Raw genomic sequence first — 20,450 nt, 5'->3', positions numbered from 1 at the left:
TCATTTTCTTCTGGTTCTGAAGCTTCATTGACCTCCCCAAGCTGCTGCTGTTGAGGCTGTGTCCTTCCCGGACAAGTCGGTGGGATTCCTAAGCACCACTTGGCACGGGCGTACGTGCAACTCGGCTCCTCGATACCCTGTCAGCAGGACAGGTCTTTTAGAGGGGGGTCTACGATGCATTTCCCAGTTGGCCTGTTTTCTGCCAGATAAAACAGACGCTTAGCTTATCCTCATTGATGGTGTTGACGACACGTGCGTTGCGCGAGGTAAGTTCGAGTAGGTGTACATCGCTTTCGTCCGCTTTTCCTAGTCTGACTGCCACGCAAAGGTAAACACTTTTAGGGCGCAGCCCTATAGCGGTGGTCTCTGGGCTGAGCCGCGCGGCCGTCATTACCGGGTGAACGATGGCAAGACAATGGCAAGAATGAAAAAGCGAACGATGAAGGATGGCAAAGCAGGAGAGTGTCGAGAAATTGGTATGGTAGGGCGGTTCGCTGTGGCGTCGCGAGACAGCGCTCTCCGAACGAGTGCGGTGAGGGAGAGGAGGGGCAGCATGCTGTGCCCGCACGAAGCTCTCGCCAGTCCGACGCTTGGCGAAAACGCGAGGGGGGCGCGCGCGGGACTATGATGTGCGTTCGCTTAAGACACAGTTCGCGGGTCCTTCCTGAGAGGCACTTCACGCTGCCGCCGCAGAGGCTCATCATCGTGCTGCCGATAGAACCCACGAGTAAGTGCTCCCTCAGCGCACTGCTGCTGCTACCAAATATCGCTTTAGGGAGTATCGTAATCGCCAGCCACTGTTTTTCCAGTGCGCTTCACTCAGCACGCACCAGCCATAGCATTTGGGGTTGTGACTACATGCAGCATAAGATGGCGTCACTAGTTTTCACCGGCTACTCTAACATTACCTTACAAATACTGTACACCTGATTGTTATCGGCTTCATTTAGAATGTCTACCGCGTATAAATTCTTTGCTGACATCATTCTGCTTCAACAATGCCTTCGTGAAGTACTGGTTGCACGATGGGTGGCGGGTTCGCCAGGGGTATCAAGACATTATGCGTTTTATTTCTCCAATTTCTCAAGGAACTCGCCATACGTATTTTGATCACCTTAAGCCGTATGAGGAAATATGAGGAACGTGCAAGAGTAAATCAAGTGCTAGTACATGTCTTGCACCTCCCTCGTTTTTTTACTGCGCATAATGGTGATGTAAACGCAATAACAATTATCTTGTAGTCATACGTTGTTACGTTACTGCTTAAATTGAATTGTATTCCTGCCTAATCGTACAATCTGTTATTTTAGTAAAACAAATAAACTACTTCCCCCATGTAAGGTCATTGATATCACAGGCCTGCTGAAAATTGAGCTGCCATGGTCTCGCCCTCGATGAACCAAGAATAGGCATATACATACTTTGTAGAAGCCTTCGTCCGAAGCGAATGGTTCTGAGCCACCCCTACCACGCCTCACGCACTCCCTACTTCTCCTCCCACCACTTGCGCTGTCCTTTCTTCGCTCACTTTTCCCATTAAAATGCAAAGAAGGTCCTCACATCAGTATTATTTTCTGGGTTTCTACTGCTCGTGGCAGTCTATTTGACGTTGAGTTTCTTCGTGATTTGTGCCAGTCCATTCCACAGCTTTTCCATCTGTGGTTGCTTTTCTGCACCCTCCAATGGACAGTTTTAAGCGTTTATGAATAGCATTTTTCAGATGATGATTATGTACTTTATTGACTGCATGGAAAGTGAGGGAAAACGGCACCAAAATCCCAAATAATAAAGACAGTAGCGTAAGTTGTAAATCGAATAGGCAAAACAAACCAAATGAATAAATAAATATGAACAACAAAAATGACAAATATCAGGCGTACTGTGATGTAACCCAGCGCAAATGACGCCGACTGTGTGTGATGCCAGTTTCCTGTTATGTCTGTTGAGAGAGGACCTTTATATACCTAATTTTTACTTAAAAACCGTAAAGACATAGTATCAAATCGCGATTAAAATATTGTAGAATGTTCAGTTTAGGAGAAAGGTGGCTTTACTTGGCTATATTGTCTGCACCCTTCTGAAAAATGCCCACGAAGTGTCGTGTCACGTACATCGAGTTTAGTTATGACATGGTTCCGGATTTGCCCTGGGTGTACCTACTGAATAGGGGCCGTAAAAGTGACACGTTCAGGTGCGAGGCTTGCATGTGTCTGGCCCATCGGAACCTGGATAATGCAGCTTACGTGTATATAGCAAGTGAGTCATTTGTGTTTCATTCTGCGTGTTTTTAGTGTGACAGGATTAGGTTATCGATTGTCGGGAAAAGCGCCGTTGTGGTTGTTGTATTGCCCTCGACAATGTTGCAGAAACAGTAAATTGGGCGCAGTCCCTCAGGTATGCCGTGCCCGGTCCTCTTCTGTTTTACGGCAAAAGCGTACTTACAACCAACCTTGTTTTCCTCCCTGTGAAGCTGCGCTTCTCGCCACCGCTGCTTCTCCTTGCCACAACTAATGCTTCTGTCACAGGTTGCCTTATCAGCAATTCCACGTGTAACAAGCTATCGTATGAACACGTAATTATCGCTTGGAGAAACGAGAAAGGAAATCGAATAGTGGGTGCAAGGGTGGGCGGAAGTGTGGGCGCAAACAAAATGGACGGCCACAGCAGCAGAACATGGTGCGGCCGCCGTTGCCTCCTCAAGTTCCACTCGTCGAGTAGCTGCGATTGCGTCTCGGATGACGGTCAACTTCCCGCTTGGAACGCCAACGTGATTTTATAATTCTCGATCAGCCTAAAGGGATTAGGGAACGATATTTTTGCCATTATATTTCGCATATAAAAAAGCGTTCATGGATGGGTGCTGTAGGAAGGGAGGACGTGCATGCGTAGCTTCTGGTAATGTCCTCACTGTGTACAACCAATTGTGCTGGAGGTAAATATCAGCGTGAGCTTCTCACGGCCCAATTCGACCTATCTGCTGCTCTGTGTTTTATCGGCTTGGGTTTGTGCTTACATAGACCATAAGATGCCTAGGACGGTGGAGGTAAACGATCAGCCGAAGTTTGTTTGCCAGAAGAACTCGAGTCCTTCTGAGATTTTGGTCGGTATGTGAAAGGCAAAGGCGGTTCGCCCGGAGAAAGAGGAGCGGGAATGGAAGGAGCGTTGTCGCCGGCACAAGAATAAATTGGTGCGGCAATTACGGACACCCGCTGCCGCAGTACGTGCAGACGCCGCAGTGCCACCTAATAATCCGCCTCGCCGATTGGCTCCGTTTGTCTCCCATGCGGACACAAACTTGCCCGCTGGAGGCTCCAACGTAATAGTTTAATCCCTATTTATCTAGTAGGGCTTTCAGAGCAATCTTTTCGCGGGTTTTATTTACGTCTCTGTACGCTAATATCACCGGCTTCCCGTGTATACACGAACTGGCAGGGGGAGCGGACGACTGGGAACGAGTGCAGTGCAGCCATGTGCAGCCTTCATGCTCTAACCAATGATGCACGCGTTGGGATGGTGGGAGACTTCGCGTGGATGTCTCACGGGCCAAAGCAAAAGGTTGCTGTTCTTCGTGGTGCAGCAGTTTAATTTGTGGTGTTACGCAGATAGTAAAATGCCTACAACGTCTGACGATAACCGACAGCCTTACGTTTTTCCACTAGAATGAAGCTTCATTCCTTCAAAGTTTTATTCAGCATTTGCCTAGGAAGTGAACTTAATCATAAATAAGCAAAGTTGTATTGTTTTGTGAAGCTTTTCGACTGCGCCCAGCTACGTATTCATCCTCCTTCGCCGAGGGTAAGGGCACTGAGTTTATACTTTCTGCCACTGAAATAGCCTAGGCGACCGAAGAAAAAGGATGGTCTTGCCCAGATTCATTTTTGTTGTGATTGCTGCGCAATGGCGAGGACTGCGAACGTAGAAAAGGGTACCTCTCCAGGGCGGTTGCCGAGCATGATCAATATGCACGAGCTAGTTAACGATGATAATAGTGAAGGCAACAATGATTTCGTCGCCACAGGGCTCGCTCCTACGGCGGAGTGCGTTACAAGTAAATAAAGTCGTGTCACATAGCGCGGTTAAACAAAACGCGAATTGGGCAGGTTACAGGAGCGCAGAAAACAAAGGGCTTTGCGAATGCAGAGAGTGGTAGGAACTGCAAAGAAATATTTAGAAATACGTGCACGTATACACAGTATCTGTCAGTAGTCAGGAATAGTCAGTGGCGGTTTGTGGTCTTCAGGTGTTGCTCCAACGGTGCAGTCCTGGTCGACAGCGAGGTAGCGTCCGGGATGTGCGGAAATCTCCGGTGGTCAAGGCTGGGACTGCGGCAGCGGACGCTTTGCGTGGTGCGGAGCAGCTGCTGCATTCAACGACAGGGCGAAAAGCAGGCATGACGTGAATAATGGCGAGAATATGCGTCATGCCGCAGTGCAATGACGGTCGAAGCGCACTCTTGACTCACGTTGGCCGGACCTATATGGCTGCGGCACCGCCTGGGCAGCTAGGAAAGCCGCGATGAAAGATGGAATCACAGAAAGGGCAACGTAGGTGTTCTGACAGAATGGCAGACGCCTTTGATATTCGTCGTGTATCTGCGTTTGGCTTGTTTTGTTCTTCGTAAACCCGCATGAGCTCTTGTGGCGGCGCCAAGAGACCACTGTCGAGGAACAAGGCGTTGGTTGAGATCTGATGGCCAGTTTGTAAGACGTTTCTTTATGGCATGCCATGACATGATGCCGGTGTTGGTGACCCTTGCTGATAGGCTTGCGATCTCCTTCGAGGAAGCTTTAGGCTACCGAATTTTCCGAGTCGTCTGTGGCTGCTGAAATTTGCAGAATCCGGGTTAGAGAGGAGGAATGGTTCATGCTGGAAGCAGAGAGACCTCGAAGATCCTTCTCATCCATGCCTTGTAGCGGAGGTGTTGCAGTTTCCCAGCTAGAGTTGCAAGGGGGAGTCGGTGCTTGCGTGGATGTGTGCAGAAAAAGCGACAGCCTGTGGAGCTGTGTCATGGTGTAATGTCCAGTCCACGTAGGAGAAGTTTACTGAAAAGGCGATTATGGACGTTCCGACGAAGTGCATTCTACAGGCGCCATTGGAAGGCGCGGTGGTGTAGACGATGGCGTGGGTTCAGCTGCCGTTGTCGTCACCTTGATTCCTATACCGTTGTGGTTTAGGACAACGGCCTTCACATCATCGTTCACAGTACGCCCTGTGCCAGCAGGTCCGCAGGTGGGTTCTGTAAGGTGACGAGGTGCCTAATTTTTTGGGACTGGATGTCATGACAAAAAATTGCTCTCCCGGATCTCGAACCACCCGGCATGACGGCCAATAGAGACAAAAGGTAGATCAGGGAGGGCAGGAGAGGTTGGTCGCGTGCCGTCGTCCGCAATGAGACTGAAGAAGCAATAGAATGAGGACATGGCGAAGCCCATTAACTGGGTTACCAATTGTAGACACCCGACAATGTAGGGTGGCCCAGCCCACGTTTATCTGCGTTTTGATGGCTGTGCCCTGAAGAATACTGTGACCGTAGAACAGGGTGTCTCCCCACGCAGGGTAACGGTGGTGTTCTATTTACATAATACCGTTAACAATGCTAATAGCGAGGCTGATGAAGGCCATGATGGCGCCCTACAAAAGTAATTTTGTACGGTGTAGAAAGGTATTAACAGCAGTTTATTTATGATACATGTTTGCAAGTTGCCTTTTACAGAAGGCATGGTGGAAAACCGCACCGCGCAAGCATGTGATCGAATTCCACGCGCACCACCATCAGCGTTCTCTGTCGTCCCTCCTTTATGATGCTCCCCCTTCGGCACTGTTTATGTAGCGTACTATTTACAGCGGATGTACCAAACATAACTTAATAATGCTTTCTCATCTATTCAGCTATTCGTTGACGCCAGCTTAATTTCCATAGAATATTTAAAAATGTCTAGATGACGTTACTGCACTACTTCGCAATTTATCAGGGTTAACTGAAAGATGCAAAAGATGGAAATAAAAAGAAACGTAACCAGTTAAACGTACCATTTTCTTGGGATAGAGTGCTCGAACACCTGTCTAAGCTACGTCCTCTTATGTAATGGCGGCTCAGGGCTTGAGTGTACATAAATAAATAAAATAAAATGCCAAAGAGAACAGACGTGTTTTATTCTATGTAATTACAAACCAAGGCATCCGAGTAGTAGCCCAGTGCCCAACCAACAGTGTTACCTTCGTGCCTTGGAAACGTACCCACCAAGGAGCCATACCACCGGCCTGGGATAAGCGAGATCGCATCCCCTGACCTGATTTCTCGATACCTATTCCACCATGCCACGACCTCTCCTAACCGAGCCAACAACAACTCATCCCATCACCCGCAAAGCGGACGTTTCTAGACAAAAACGTTGTCAGAGGCTATTCAGCGCAAACCAACCCGACGAAATCAACATTTATACTGATGCCAGCCTGACACCACCAATTGTTGGACCTGCGTGGGTTTCCCCAGATGACCGAGCCATTATAGGAACCCGAAACTCCAAAATTACTGTCACACCCATGGAAGCGGAACTACTCGCAATTATCCATGCTCTTGACTACCTAATGTACGACCAACATGAACCCATACCCAAAAAGATCAGAATATTTCCCGACTGCTACGAAGCATTTCAAAAACTTCGACAACCATTTTCAACGCACCCTTCCGTAAACCAAATTATCAGGCAAACAATGGCCCTACAACTGTACGACATTCAAGTCCGCATAGGCTGGACTCATGGCAATGATTTGGTGGCATCGGGGAATTAGGCAGCCCAGAAGCAGCGCAGGAGGCTTGCTCTTTTCTCTCGTCCACTGACACCGCCTTCGCCGAGCCTCCAGACCTTCCTGAATGATTGGACACGACCACGGTGTAAGAATATTTAGGTGTTGACACTGTGCGCGGCGGCGCGGCCAGATCTTGTTCGCTGCTCCATGCGCTTCTCCGGAACGCCGCCAGACTGCGCCCCGCCACGAGGGCCTGTCTGCTCGCCGAGCTGCGCTGGCCGTAATGCAGGTTCAGTGGGATCATTCGGTGGAGCGGCGTGTACGTGAAGTTTTTTATTTGCAGATAGGCACAGACAGTTTGAAAATGCTGTCGACACCAAATAATTTTGCGCTACTTTCATTTTTACTCGCTGAAACTGCAGCAGTGCGCGGAACAGCATCGAGAAAGCGGCAGTGCAGCACTTCGGAGCTCGTTGTCGAAACGCTTTTATTGCAAATAATTTTTTTTGCTCATCCGCACGACTCCCGAGGGCGTAGTTACTTTCCCGCCTTTTAAAATAAAAGGTTGTCCTAAACGCACACGCTCGCCCATTTCGGACGATGAGCCTACGCGTAGCATAAAATGTTGTTTGAGCAGCGTAAATCGCCGGAGCTGTGAGGGGGTAATGCTCGCCGTGTAGAGAATATGATAAAACTCGTCCAACTGTGGTTCTCTAATGTGTCCAAAGACGTCAGTGACGTTTCCGTATTTCGCCTGTATCAGAAATGCTGCCTCCGTAGCAAGGAACACAACCCGCGCTGTTTTGCTGCGTAGCGGGACGCCTTCACCGCTCTACGCGCGAGGGCCTGGTGCGAAACGAAACCAAGACTACATATGCAACATTTTAATGGTTAAGGCAGTGCAGTGCTACCTACTCGACGCGAAAAAGGTCAGTGAAAATTTCCCAGGCGTTTCTCTATCAAGCTCATTTTTCACACCGCGATACCGAAGGTGCTGAGCGGTTGTCTGTCTCGCGAAAACTCGGGCATGCACGCGCAGATATAAAATATTGACGCTACTCTAAACAGGGATTTGCGGATGTCAGTTGAGAATAATCGCAGTCGGCATGGTAAAGCGACTTGGTGGACCACAAAGTTCTCCACCGAACTTAATAGGGTCAGGGCGAATTATACAGCTTTACCAACATATATTAAACTAAAATGTACAGCGGGTAAAAACTGGCCCGAGATGGCTGTCTATTTCATGTGGTGTGCCTGTGTAAATGCTTCTTTGAAAACAGATGGAAGATACCGCCATCGGTAGCCTCAATAATTTCTAATAAATTTGCAACATTGGGCTAACTGGTTCTTCTGCACATTTTGACAAAAAGAAACCTGCACGTAGACAAGGACGAAGAAAGGAAAACACATGAGCTCGTGTTTGTGGTTTCTTTTTTTGTCCTTATCTATGCACGGTTTTTTTCTGTGTGTCAAATATTGCAGAAGCCTCAATTATTTTGTCCGGGGGCCTTATGAACTCCAGACTTTTGATACCGTGAGATTTCACTGATCAGGGAGCTCATTCGAAGCACATAAGTGTAACACTGTCTGCGACATCAGCGGAAGAATGCAAATGGTGGCCGCCTGCTGGTCGCAAAGTACCTCAGCCAAAAAATTACTGCGCTATGCCCATCAGATAACCTTCAAACTCGCCAAAAGATTTTCCTCCCTTTCCCGGTCTTGACGTTCTTCGACGGCCTGGATTACGTCACTCAGGGCATGTAGCGGCTCTTGGGCGGTTTTCCTTCAGTTGCAGCAATGAACGCTTTTCGATAGCAACTTTAAAAAAGCCACAAAAACAAAGCAGAAATGGAAGGCGCATCTGGAGCGACGAGCAAATCACACAGGGCCGCTCAGTGCTGGCGATAACTATAGCTTTCGCAGTGGTTCCAGATGGGAAGGAAAGACTGAAAGCGCTTATCTAGAGTGTTGCAGGGTCCCTTTAATAACCCATTTGGTCCTAATTTGGGGCGTTCTATTGTGGTGTATATTATTTGCCACAGTGGCGTATCGAGACTTTATTTTCGATGGTTAAACGGCACAGGTAAAAATATAAAAAGAAATAGATCCTACGGTGAAACTATAGTCGTTTTTCTGCTTTAGTAATGCTTAAGGGTTATTTGTTTCGTCGACTGTAATATCTGAACAAAAATACGTGTACGTGCAGGACTCCGAAGAACCATATTTATGAACAAACCAACGTTCCTGTTATCTATCTTTTAACAGTTTAATGTGAAAATGTAATGTTCTCTTTACATTTACGTTTTAATAGCATTGCTTTGTCTACGCCCCTGGTTACCCATGTATATATATTAAGCATAAGGAGGAGGAGGAGAAGGAGGAATAACTTTATTTCTCTATTAGCAGAATAAAAAAATGTATTTTTGTTCCACGGAAGCCAAAACAGCCATTTTGTGTAATACATTTTTAACTACAAGTCTCCTTTGTTGCTGGAGAAAGCACATTTCATTACAAGTTGCCTTTCACAGGAACTTCCCATCGGAAGGCACACGGGCCGCGACATCCGCGAACTGCGTCGGCTCGCTCCACCGCGCGTGAGCTCCACAACGATCACTGCGGCTGGTGCTGCAGTGATCGTTGCGGCGCGGACCCGCTGGCGAATGCAACGCGGAAGCTGAAACATAATTTCTACTTCTCGTGATTGACTCTGGCAGCAGAAAACACCGAAACACAGCTTGAACGACACGGAAAGTCCAGCCCGCCGCACATCCGCCGCAGCTGCGCCCGCCACTCCGCAAGCGATAGCCGGCCCCTCATTCGCAGCGCCCCCGCGCCGCTGCGGTCTGCGCATGTACTAAGGGCGAACACGATCTGGCCGCGTTCTCCGCCGCGGCAGCCGGCGAGTGTCAATACCTAAATATTCTTCCACCGTGGACACGACCGAAAGCACACTAGTACCCCCGCCATCCGCCATACACCCGTACAGACACAAAAATTAACTCCGACTCAAGTAACGTATGCCGAGGGATCACGTTTTCAACAGACCTTCCCTTAGAAGAACCCAAGAAATATTAATTAACAAATTTTATACAGTAGCATTATTTTCACCGGAAACAATTCGCAAGTGGTACTACTCCCACATCAACCCGAAATGTCCAGACTGTCAGCAAGCCATTAAGGCTGATTGGCACCACCTGGTCTGGATATGCAGCTAATTATCTCGATACCAGAATTTCACTTCCACAAACCCAGATCTCTCAACCTCTATCCTCACATTAGATGAACACCCCATAAACCTTATAATACGGTTCGCCACTAAGAGCGGTCTAGCGCGAGTTATTTTGCGACGGCCTAAACCAGTGAATGGACCATTCAGTGCTGTACGATTGCCCTGTGAGAAACTGATGCCGCCTCCCTTAGACCACAAACTCATACGACCCCCCTTCAACCATGAATCCTCCCCTCCCTACTCCCCCACAAGACCTCCGGCCTTACTTTTTGAATAAATGATTTAAGAACAACTACCGCCCTGCACATAACATGTTCTTTTTGCTGTTTTCTTTTTCTTCGGCAATACACAATTGCAGATCGGCGAGGAAGGGCGAGTTTGAAAGAAAAAGAAACTGGTTTCAAATTTTTCAAAAGTATGATTTAAAAACTTAAAAGTTGCAGAACACCTCATGGTGAGATGATCGGAATGTGATGGCCCTTAAGTATGAGAGGGGCACACCGGTCTCTCACAACCCTGCTTCGGGAATGCTGTGGCGTGTGTCAGCCCAGTCGCAGGTGTAATTAAGGCAGTAACATGGAAGAACGAAACCTATAAAGTAAACGCATGTACACTCTGTTATGAAACAGGGCGGATGATATAACTTTCGCCTACAGTCACAGAAAAAAAAGCGCAAGAACGATGCAAATGCGATGTTGCAGAAACAGTAGTGAAATGACATCGGGAGGCTTCCAGATTGTGACAAGTAAGCATAGTTGGGTGGCCGAAAGAATTTTATTGCATGCATTGTCTGCATGTCGCCTTCTTTTTTGCATTGTGGGCCAATTTTTGTAGTAAATATGGTATAATTCACTCTTATGGGACAGGTTTCCCATTTTAGTCACTGGGAAGTACGGCAACAGCACAACTCTGGTGGGCAATTTTATTATCCAAACTGCTGCTGGGTACCGGAACAAACCACACAGGTATTGTAAAATCATTCTTCGTAGCTAGCACAATAGCTTTGGAAGGCCTTTTGTGTCCGTGTTTAAGTAGGTTTCGAGGAGTTTAGATAACACGCAACACTTCAACAGTTTGGCAGAAAGTAAAAAGCAATATTTGTGTTGTGGGCGGGTTTTATATTTTGTGGTAAAAATTGACTGTTTGACCTGACCAAATATCCCTTGTGTTTATTTCTTGCGATTTGAAAACATTGGCCTTGTGCAGCACATGAGACAGCGAATTTTGACTGAAAGCTAGCCGTGTTAACGTTTGTCAGCGTATTTTGGAGATAATACTACAAAAGTGGTATAATTGCTTCTTTTTGTGGATGTCCTCCGAGAATTTCTGAAAAAAGTATTCCACATAACAAAAGACAGAGTCCATAATAGCAGTTCTCAATATGGAGTTTTGGAAAATTCCATTTTCGGGAGTTTCCTCTTTGTCCCTAGCAGACAAAGGCACAAAAATCGAGGTACAGTTTAAAAACTCTGAAAACTAGTGTTATCTTAATCGAAAGCGATGGCTCGACTTTGGCGATACCGCAAGCCGTACAGCAAGGCGGTGCACATTGACAGTTGGTACGCCCAACACTTCTCACGTTGGCAATTTTGGGCAAAAGGGACACCACTAGTTGAAATGCGAAGGCCCAGGTTCACTTCTAGGGGAAGAAATGTTAATGCTGTTTCAGTTGCTAGCCCATTAAAACATTCCTGTACGAAAACTGAGAACACTACAAGTTAGTACAGACGCCCAGCGGAAATTGTCTGTCTGCACCCTGTAAGAAATGTGGCAGAGTCTTCCATGTTTTTTTTTATATGTAAGCATTTAAAAATTAGATGTAATTTTGTGCTGTGAATGCGAGTTTTCATTTGTACACCTCGCTGAAAAAAGTTGAGTTTTTTATGGCAATGAAGATGCTGTTTCTTTTGATGCAAGCATACAGCCGGATGTCTCGCCAAATCACCGGTGTTATCGGAACGGCGTTGCAGGAACTAGTTCCTTTAGGGAGGAACCGAGGAATACCACCTTGTGGGTCAAGGTTCGGTGGTACTGTAACAGTAACGTTTTAGTGTTGCCAATGACGGGCAGATTGAACGAACAGCGCTCCTATAAATTTTACACCGCTACGAGTTGGCTGTTTTCGATGCCAAGGACTTGAGCTAGTGCAAAAAGCCAGAGGCCGCTACTTGGTTTCCTTTTCTATAAACTTCGCAATTTGGCCGCCATGCCTTCGAACGTGCTTCCTTCAACGTCAAAGGCCGAATAATAACCCCGCCGATTGCCGCAGCGTCTCGGGCACGCGGCGTCGGGAGCGCACAGCCTTGTCGCTGCGGCGGCTGTAGACGCCAATAGGACAGGTGCTTCGGCCCCCCTTTGAGTCGTATTTCACCTCGACTTTATCTTTTGTACAACCATGAACAGAAAAACTTTCAGGACGCTTAACCTACGCCTTTAAGACCGGAACGCGAAAGTCGAGGAGGAGCAAGCGTCGATGCACCATCAGCACTTGAAATGGACGCCAGCTCGGAAGAACACCTCGCACTGGAGCACTGAACAGCAATCATCCCTCAGCTCAGCTAGCTGAACAGTGCTCTGTCATTTGTCAACAAACTGGGTTGCTAGCGTTTGCGCTAACTAGTGCAAAAGAAGGCACCCAGTTCCCAGACTCGAATACCTGAAACATTGCTGCTCCGCCTAAAGAGATGCGACAGCTATATCTCATGCGGAACAGTAAGCAACTTCGAGAGCTGCAATCGGAATATCAACTCTTACGTTCTGTCGCCCTATAATGGGGACATGGCGCTCGAACGCGCCACTGTAAACATCCTCACGCACCCAGCGGACATATGGTTTTGTGATGCTGGCCATATTCGAGGCGACGATAGTATTTGCACTTTGTAAGAATATATCACACCCTATTTTCTTCGCATCGAGACAGTGCTAGTGTATCATTTCAGACTCGCTTCTACAAGTGCTGCGGCCGGGTGCGGATGGCGATTCGAGCAGTGTAGCGTGGGTGTAGCTGCTGCCGTGAGTAGATTTGCCCCGTTTCGACGACGACAAGCGAGTGGCCAAACTTTAAAAAACTTTGCAATGCATGGCTAAGTTGAGAGAATAAATTTACAGGAGAGAAAGCTGCGACAACAAGGCTACGCCAGGTGAAATTGGTCTTGCACATTGCCAACGAAGGGTTGACGACAAAAATGGATCAGTCTCTCCCACTCCAACATCGAGATGCAATTCTGGCGGAGTCGAAAAAAAAAACTTTGCATGTCTCATGGTGTGCATTTGCATTTTTTGCACTATTATGGCAATATTGAAATATAATTTACTGCCTTCTTCCTCCCTTAATTAAAAAATTTGTTATTGTATATGCATAGAACTTTCATGAACTTTCATCAAGGGAACTGTATATGCAACTTTCTTTTCGCACGTTTGCAGCCCAGTATCCTTACTGCGAATTTGAAAACCTACAAGAAAAGTTCCAAATGTCTTGCACCTGTTAATACAGAGGCAATGCGTTTGGAACTTTTCTTGTACGAGCACCACAATTACAAATGCCTGGAGAATGTCCTGTGATTCCAGAAAAAGTTCGCCTACGAGCGTTTCTTTCATTCACTTTATCGGCCGATAATCGGCTGCCAGTGGTCTTAATATTGCCGCGAACCATGTACGGGTTTGTTATTTTATTGTTTGTTTTTAATGCCCGGCCGCGCCCGGATCTGTTATCTGTGTCCCATGCGAAGCGCGTGTTCCATTCTTTATTTTTATGCCGCACGGGCTATCTTATTCAGATAAGCAGAGGGTTTCGCCATAACGCCGCTAGCCCAGAATAATCTACTGTGATCTACAGTGTTCTGGATGTGAATCGACGGTTCCACAAACTCTCGCGCCGAAAGATAAAAGCCTTCACAGCAGGCGCCGCGGCATTCGATTCTGCGACGCTCGCCGACGCAAGTCACTTTGTTGACTGCTGCTTCGCCGCCTCTGTATTTTTTTGAGTTGTTATGGGAGCACAAGTTCCCTCCCATAAACTTGTTTCTCCTTCAAGACAGCTGCGTCGTCCTTGTGTAACGTAGTATTTTGCTTACATACTGCCGCTACTGTAGCACGAAGATCGGAAGGAAAAAGTCGAGACGTCGAAGAGGTTTTAAAGTTAACTTGTTTACTTTACAGATGACATTGGTGACATTTAGCACATATGAATTAGAATGAATACACTTGTTACATAGATGAGAAAGACAGTCAAAGATTAAGGATACTTATCGGGACATAGTTGGCGGGCGAATGGCTCCCGGCGGGAGGGCACGACGACCGGCAGCAAGCGGCTCTCCTGGTGTTGCTCTCTCTCAATCGCCAGAGGGGCCGCGTTATATTTGCTTTGGGGGGACGCATTGGGGGAAAAAGCGCATCCTAGCGTGTGCGGACTATCGGGAGCAAGTCTTAGGCACACCCGCAGCCAATCAGGAAGACGCTTCTAAGCTCCAATCAGACATGTCCCCGCCAAAGTGAAAAGGACCAAAAACACAGACACAAGGTTTCGACTCGAAAACGCGCGCTTGGAGAATTACGGGCGTAGAGCAAGTAGTTAGACAAAACGCACTAAAGTAAACAGGGGAAAAGGGAAGGTCGTCGGAAGTACACAGCGGCCCGCGTAGGCGCGCAACGAGGGTCGGAGACGCCACGGCCGCGGTAACAGAAACCGAGACGGCGGCTCGCTCTCCTCAACAGCCGTCGACTCTCGGTCTCTCTCGAGAGCCGCGTCTCCCGGGTCGGCCGACGGGCCGACACACACTCCGGAGCCGTTTCTCAGAAAAATAGGGGGCCACGGCCCAGCCGCGTCCGAAGCGCTTTCGCACACAACATTTTGGAGGAAGAGCCCCGGCGGCCGCACAGAACTAAAAAACAACCAGAAAACATCAAGGAATCTCCTCTTCGCGACACTTGGATTCGTGACATCTGCTGGAGGTGCTGGGTACGCACCCTTTATGACGATCTCTGCAAGCCGCCAGCCCAGTCCAACTAGAGCCAGCCTCCGACTGCAATGATTGCCACCCGGGCTCGGTCTTCTGCCAGAAGGGCCGAAGAGAAGGAACGCTTCAACCAACACCATGGTGCAAGAACGAGCGTCGCCAATCGTCCTGCAGCAGCCCCGGGAACCACCATCGTTCCGCGGAACCCCGGAGAAGATCCTGAGGACTGGTTGGAGAAAGTGGAGCGCGTCCGCATCTTTAACAGGTGGGATGACGAAGAAACCTTCCGCCATGTTTTCTTCTATTTAGAAGATACGGCCCAAACGTGGTTTGAGAACCATGAAAGCTTCCTAGCCAACTTCACTCTCTTTAAGAGCGAATTCCTCCAAACATTCGCTACCGTCGTGCGAAAAGAACGAGCCGCCCTCTTGTTGGAAACGCGCACGCAACACCCCAACGAAGGAGTTGTGATCTTCGTTGAGGAGATGAAGCAGCTATGTCGCCGCGCGGACCCCGATATGACGGAAGAAAAGAAGCTAGGTTTCTTAATGCGCGGTGTAAAGGAGGAACTGTTTGCTGGACTTGTCCGAAGCCCGCCCAACACTGTCGCCGAATTCGTGACCGAAGCCACTACAAATGAGAAGGCCCTCGAAATGCGTGCTAAGCAGTACGAGCGAAACTTTGTTGGCGCGGCTAATGCGAACTACATCTACAACATGCGGATTCCGGCTGAAAGCCTACGCCAGAGCATCCGCGCAGTAGTGAGAGAGGAGCTGCGGAAATTTCTCCTTACGCCGCCACAGCCCCAAGTGGCTACCCTTACCGACGTGATTAGAGAATTGGTACAACAAGTGTTGGGAACATCTACGCCATCCGAAGTACCCCGAGAGCCACAAGCTATGACATACTCCGCGGCTGTTCGTCGGCCCCGCCCTGCTCCAACACGCCGTCAAGAGGCCCCGCCGTACCGACGGCCACTGTCACCCGCCCGACCCCCGGTAGCCCGAAACCAGACGCCGAGGAAGACGGACGTATGGCGAACTCCCGATAATCGTCCTCTGTGCTACCACTGTGGAGAGGCCGACCATATCTACCGTCGCTACCCATACAAGAGACTCGGACTGCGTGGTTTCTCCGTCGACGCAACTCGCCCTCTCCCTGGCCAACGACAACGTGAGATCGAGGAGTATCTATCTGAAACCAGCCGTGGCCCAGCGCGTTTCAACCCATCGCCGTCGCCCTACCCATACCAATTGCCGAACCGGGGTAGCAACGCTGACTTCGCCCGTGGAAGGTCCCCCAGCCCACGCGGCGGAAACTAAAAGCAGCAACTTCTGGAGGTGAAGTTGCTCTACAGCGAAAAACCGGAAACCCTCCATCGACGCAAGGACGCGCCGAAGATACTGATTCACGACATGCCCTCATCCCGACAAACCGACCTAACCGTGACGAGACTCCCGAACACGACGACAGCTATACGCCGACGCGTACCCGACCTGACCGAGACGTCCGCTGTGAAGACGACGACAACGACGACGCACAGTGCCCAACCGTCAACACGCACAAGCCGAGATGCGACGCCCCGACGCACCCGGAACTCGAGGAAGGCGGCATCCGACGCCAAGGTGTCCATCGACGGCTTTGATGTAGTCGCCCTCGTAGACACGGGAGCCGACTACTCCGTAATGAGCGGACCATTTGCGTCTAAGCTGAAGAAAGTTATGACCAGATGGGACGGTCTGCACATACGCACAGCAGGAGGCCACCTCGTGACGCCAAGTGGAACGTGCACATCGCGCGTCACCATAGACGACACGACGTACCCTGCAGTGTTCGTCGTTTTGCCCAACTGCTCCCGCGACGTGATTCTCGGAATGGACCTTTTTACAAACAACGGCGCCATAATTGATCTCCAGACCAAGTCGATAACGTTTTCCTCCGATCACTCTATGACGCCGGAACCGAACCCCGAACACCGTGCAGCTGTAAGGATCGCCGATGATCATGTCACCCTGCCACCCCGCGCAAGCTTGATGATCACCGTCTACTGTGAAGGTGCTGCTCCTGATGCCGACGCTATCGTGGAGAGTGACCAAAGGTTGCTCCTCGACCGCGGTGTGTCTGTCGCAAGAGACATTGTGCGGTTTAAGCAACGCAAATCCCACGTTTTGGTCACCAAATCTCCGTCCCGTCGAGGCGCTTTCAACAGATTGGAATGCTAGGCCCGTTGCGTACGTCACAATCAGAGAACAAGTGGATTGTCGTAGCGACAGACTACATGATGCGCTACGCAGAGACCGCCGCTCTTCCGAGGGGGACTGCACAAGAAGTCGCGAAGTTCTTCATGAACCAAGTTGTGCTGCGACATGAGCCCCGGGAGTCCTAATCTCGGACCGCGCAACGGCCTTCACTGCAGAGCTTATGCAAGGAATCTTACCCTACAGCAACACTCACGACCGCAGAACGACGGCGTACCACCCCCAAACGAACGGACTAACGGAACGTCTCAACAAGACGATCGCGTATATGCTGTCAATGTACGTCGACGTCGAACAAAAGACTTGGGACGAAGTGCTCCCGTATGTCACGTTTGCGTACAACACGGCTAGACAGGAAACTACGCAAATGACACCGTTCGAGCTTGTCTACGGAAGACTGCCGACTACGATGCTCGACGCCATGCTTCCGCATGTAGAAGACGACAACCTCAACCCGTACGTCCAAGGATACCTTCAGCGCGCGGAGGAGGCCCGCCAGCTCGCTCGAGTTCGTACAACGGACCAGCAGCTGGTGGATGCCGGCCACTACAACCTCCGACGCCGAGACGCCGCGTACCAACCAGGGGATCGTGTGTGGGTTTGGACTCCCATTCGACGACGCGGACTCGGTGAAAAGCTTCTGCGACGGTATTTCGGACCCTGCCAGATTCTACGACGTGTTGGCCAATTAACCTACGAAGTGATCCCCAGTGGTGGCTCCGGCACATCACGATGACGCACGCGACCCGAAGTCGTCCACGTGGTTCGCCTCAAACCGTACTTCGCAAGATGACGAACTTTTTTGTTGTTGTTTTTTTGTTGCTATGTGTTCGGACTGTCGTTTTATAATAGCATCGGGTCGATGCACTCTTAGAGGGGGGGGGGGGGTAATTGCGCGAACTATATACGGGTTTGTTTGTTTATTGTTTGTTTTTAATGCCCGACCGCGCCCGGATCTGTTATCTGTGTTCCATGCGAAGCGCGTGTTTATTCTTTATTTTTATGCCGCACGGGCTATCTCATTCAAATAAGCAGAGTGTTTCGCCCTAACGCCGCTAGCCCAGAATAATCTTCTGTGATCTACAATGTTCTGGATGTGAATTGACGGTTCCAGAAACTGTCGCGCCGAAAGATAAAAGCCTGCACAGCAGACGCCGCGGCCTTCGATTCTGCGACGCTCGCTGACGCAAGTCACTTTGTTGACCGTTGCTTCGCCGCCTCTGTATTTTTTGAGTTGTTAGGGGAGCACAAGTTCGCTCCAATAAACTTGTTTCTCCTTCAAGACAACTGCGTCGTCCTCGTCTTCGTGACAATATATTAGGAAGTTAGATGTGATTTCAAATTTGGTAACTTTATTTCGCCCCATAAAATTTCCTACACTATATTTTAAAATTAAAAATCAAGTGTAATGGTAATGTAGCGACGCATTCCAAAGAACGATGTTTAGGTTGAAGGCGTTAACTCCGCATCAACGGATCTTGTAATGGGAACTCGTTTCACATTGCGAAGTAAACGGAATCGAGCTTTCGTTCCTGTTTCAGAGTAACGTGTACAACACTGCGCGTGACGAATACAATGAGGGTACTTTTTACAGACTGAGTTGAAAACCACTCTTGTCAGCCAGCTAACATGTTGTTATACACTTAGACTTCCTTGTCGCCAACTTACAGAGGACTGGCTTCCAAGACAGTTGAACGTCGTTCACACGCATTCAATAAATAAATGTCGATCTGTGTGCCTTCATAAGTAGGGTCATTTTCAGTGCAAGCAATTTGCAGCATAAACCTCTGTAGTTCGGTTAGACATTTCTTGTCAACAATCATTTGTGCTAAACAAAGTCTCGTGCAAATTTGGTTTTTTAACAACTAGGTCCCCATGCAATAATTGTGTTATGTACATCCATGAAATTTTAAGTACCCGAAAATACTGTACCTTGAGACGGTGACACAAGCTCTTTTAGAATTCAAATTATTTCAGTCTAACCCTGGGTATTACTGAATCAAAAGTTAAAGTATTACCGAAACGCAACAATTAAATCGTGTATTTCACAACATATAAATCGACAGATCTCGTAAAGGCGTTGCATTCTAGAAGCGACACGAGACCACCAGTTACAATCCTCGCGACACCATTGCCTAGGCGGCTAGTTAGTGCGACAGAACCAGAGCTCGTTGGGGAAGATGGGTTCTCCACATTCACAAATTCGACCACTACGGCCGCCCCGCACTCCTTGGAGACAGCCTCACTAGCGAGGATATGTTTTAAAAGAGAGGGAACATTTTATAATTGTCTTCGCGTAAGTATTGTACCATTGCTTATTGTTTATAACTTGCCTCCGGTTGGAGGTAAATGTTTCCTTAGCTTCTTAGGCGAACAGTGACAGTGGAGAGTTCTCTGACTTGTTGGTATTACGTAGAAACTTCTTTTGGGGCAATATTTTGCTCTCCAGAAAACTTTTCATGCAGTGCGAAGAACAAAACTCATGTTCCACGTGTTTTTCGAGTTTTTGAAAATGGCATTCAAGTGTCTTTCCTGTTGCGCTACCCATGGTCAGGCATGTGTTGCTTACTAATTAATTTTCCATAAATGTGGCCGTGCTTCGTGGTAAAAGTGCATTAACGTTTTTATTTTTTCTCATAGCAATCGTGCGTTTCGTATTCATTTGCTTTTGCTATGAATAAAATGTATTCTGGTGGGATGTTTTTTTCTAATATACACCGAGGCTTGTTCCCGGTGTTAGCGATGGCCTGCCGTCCAGGTACCGCCTGTGAGTCCTTCGGTATTGAGTGTCCCCATAGACCTTGGGAATGAACTTTTGGTAGGTCGACAGGGTGCGTAGTGACGAGTTGGGTTCCATTTTAATGCCTAAATGTCTTATGACTGTGTTTGTATTTGAGATAGTTCTGCGAATATCTACCAATTGCATCGAAAGTTGTAACGGTTTTGAAACTTGAACTGTTTGAACATTTACCTATTTATGCAATCTGTTGAGAAAAGAATCACTACAATAAGAGTTTTGAAATTGTATAAATTATCATCATCGCTGCACCAATGAGATTGCGACGCCGGTGCCAGCATTGGCGTGAGCAGCTCTAGATGAGCGGTTTCGTCTTTTTTCATCGCCATACATTAAATAGCACCACCATCGTAACACCGACATGTCGCAGCTCTTGGTCTTTCCTCTTATTTTACAGTTTCGTGCCGACGTAGGCGGAATGAAGGCCCTCCTGCCATTTGGAGTTGTCCAAACAATGACAT

Source organism: Haemaphysalis longicornis, unplaced genomic scaffold, assembly GCF_048455015.1.
Source record: "Haemaphysalis longicornis isolate Haplotype H1 unplaced genomic scaffold, Haemaphysalis longicornis Haplotype H1 scaffold_5, whole genome shotgun sequence".
Taxonomy (NCBI): Eukaryota; Metazoa; Arthropoda; class Arachnida; order Ixodida; family Ixodidae; genus Haemaphysalis; species Haemaphysalis longicornis.
Note: the sequence above shows the minus strand (reverse complement) of the source record.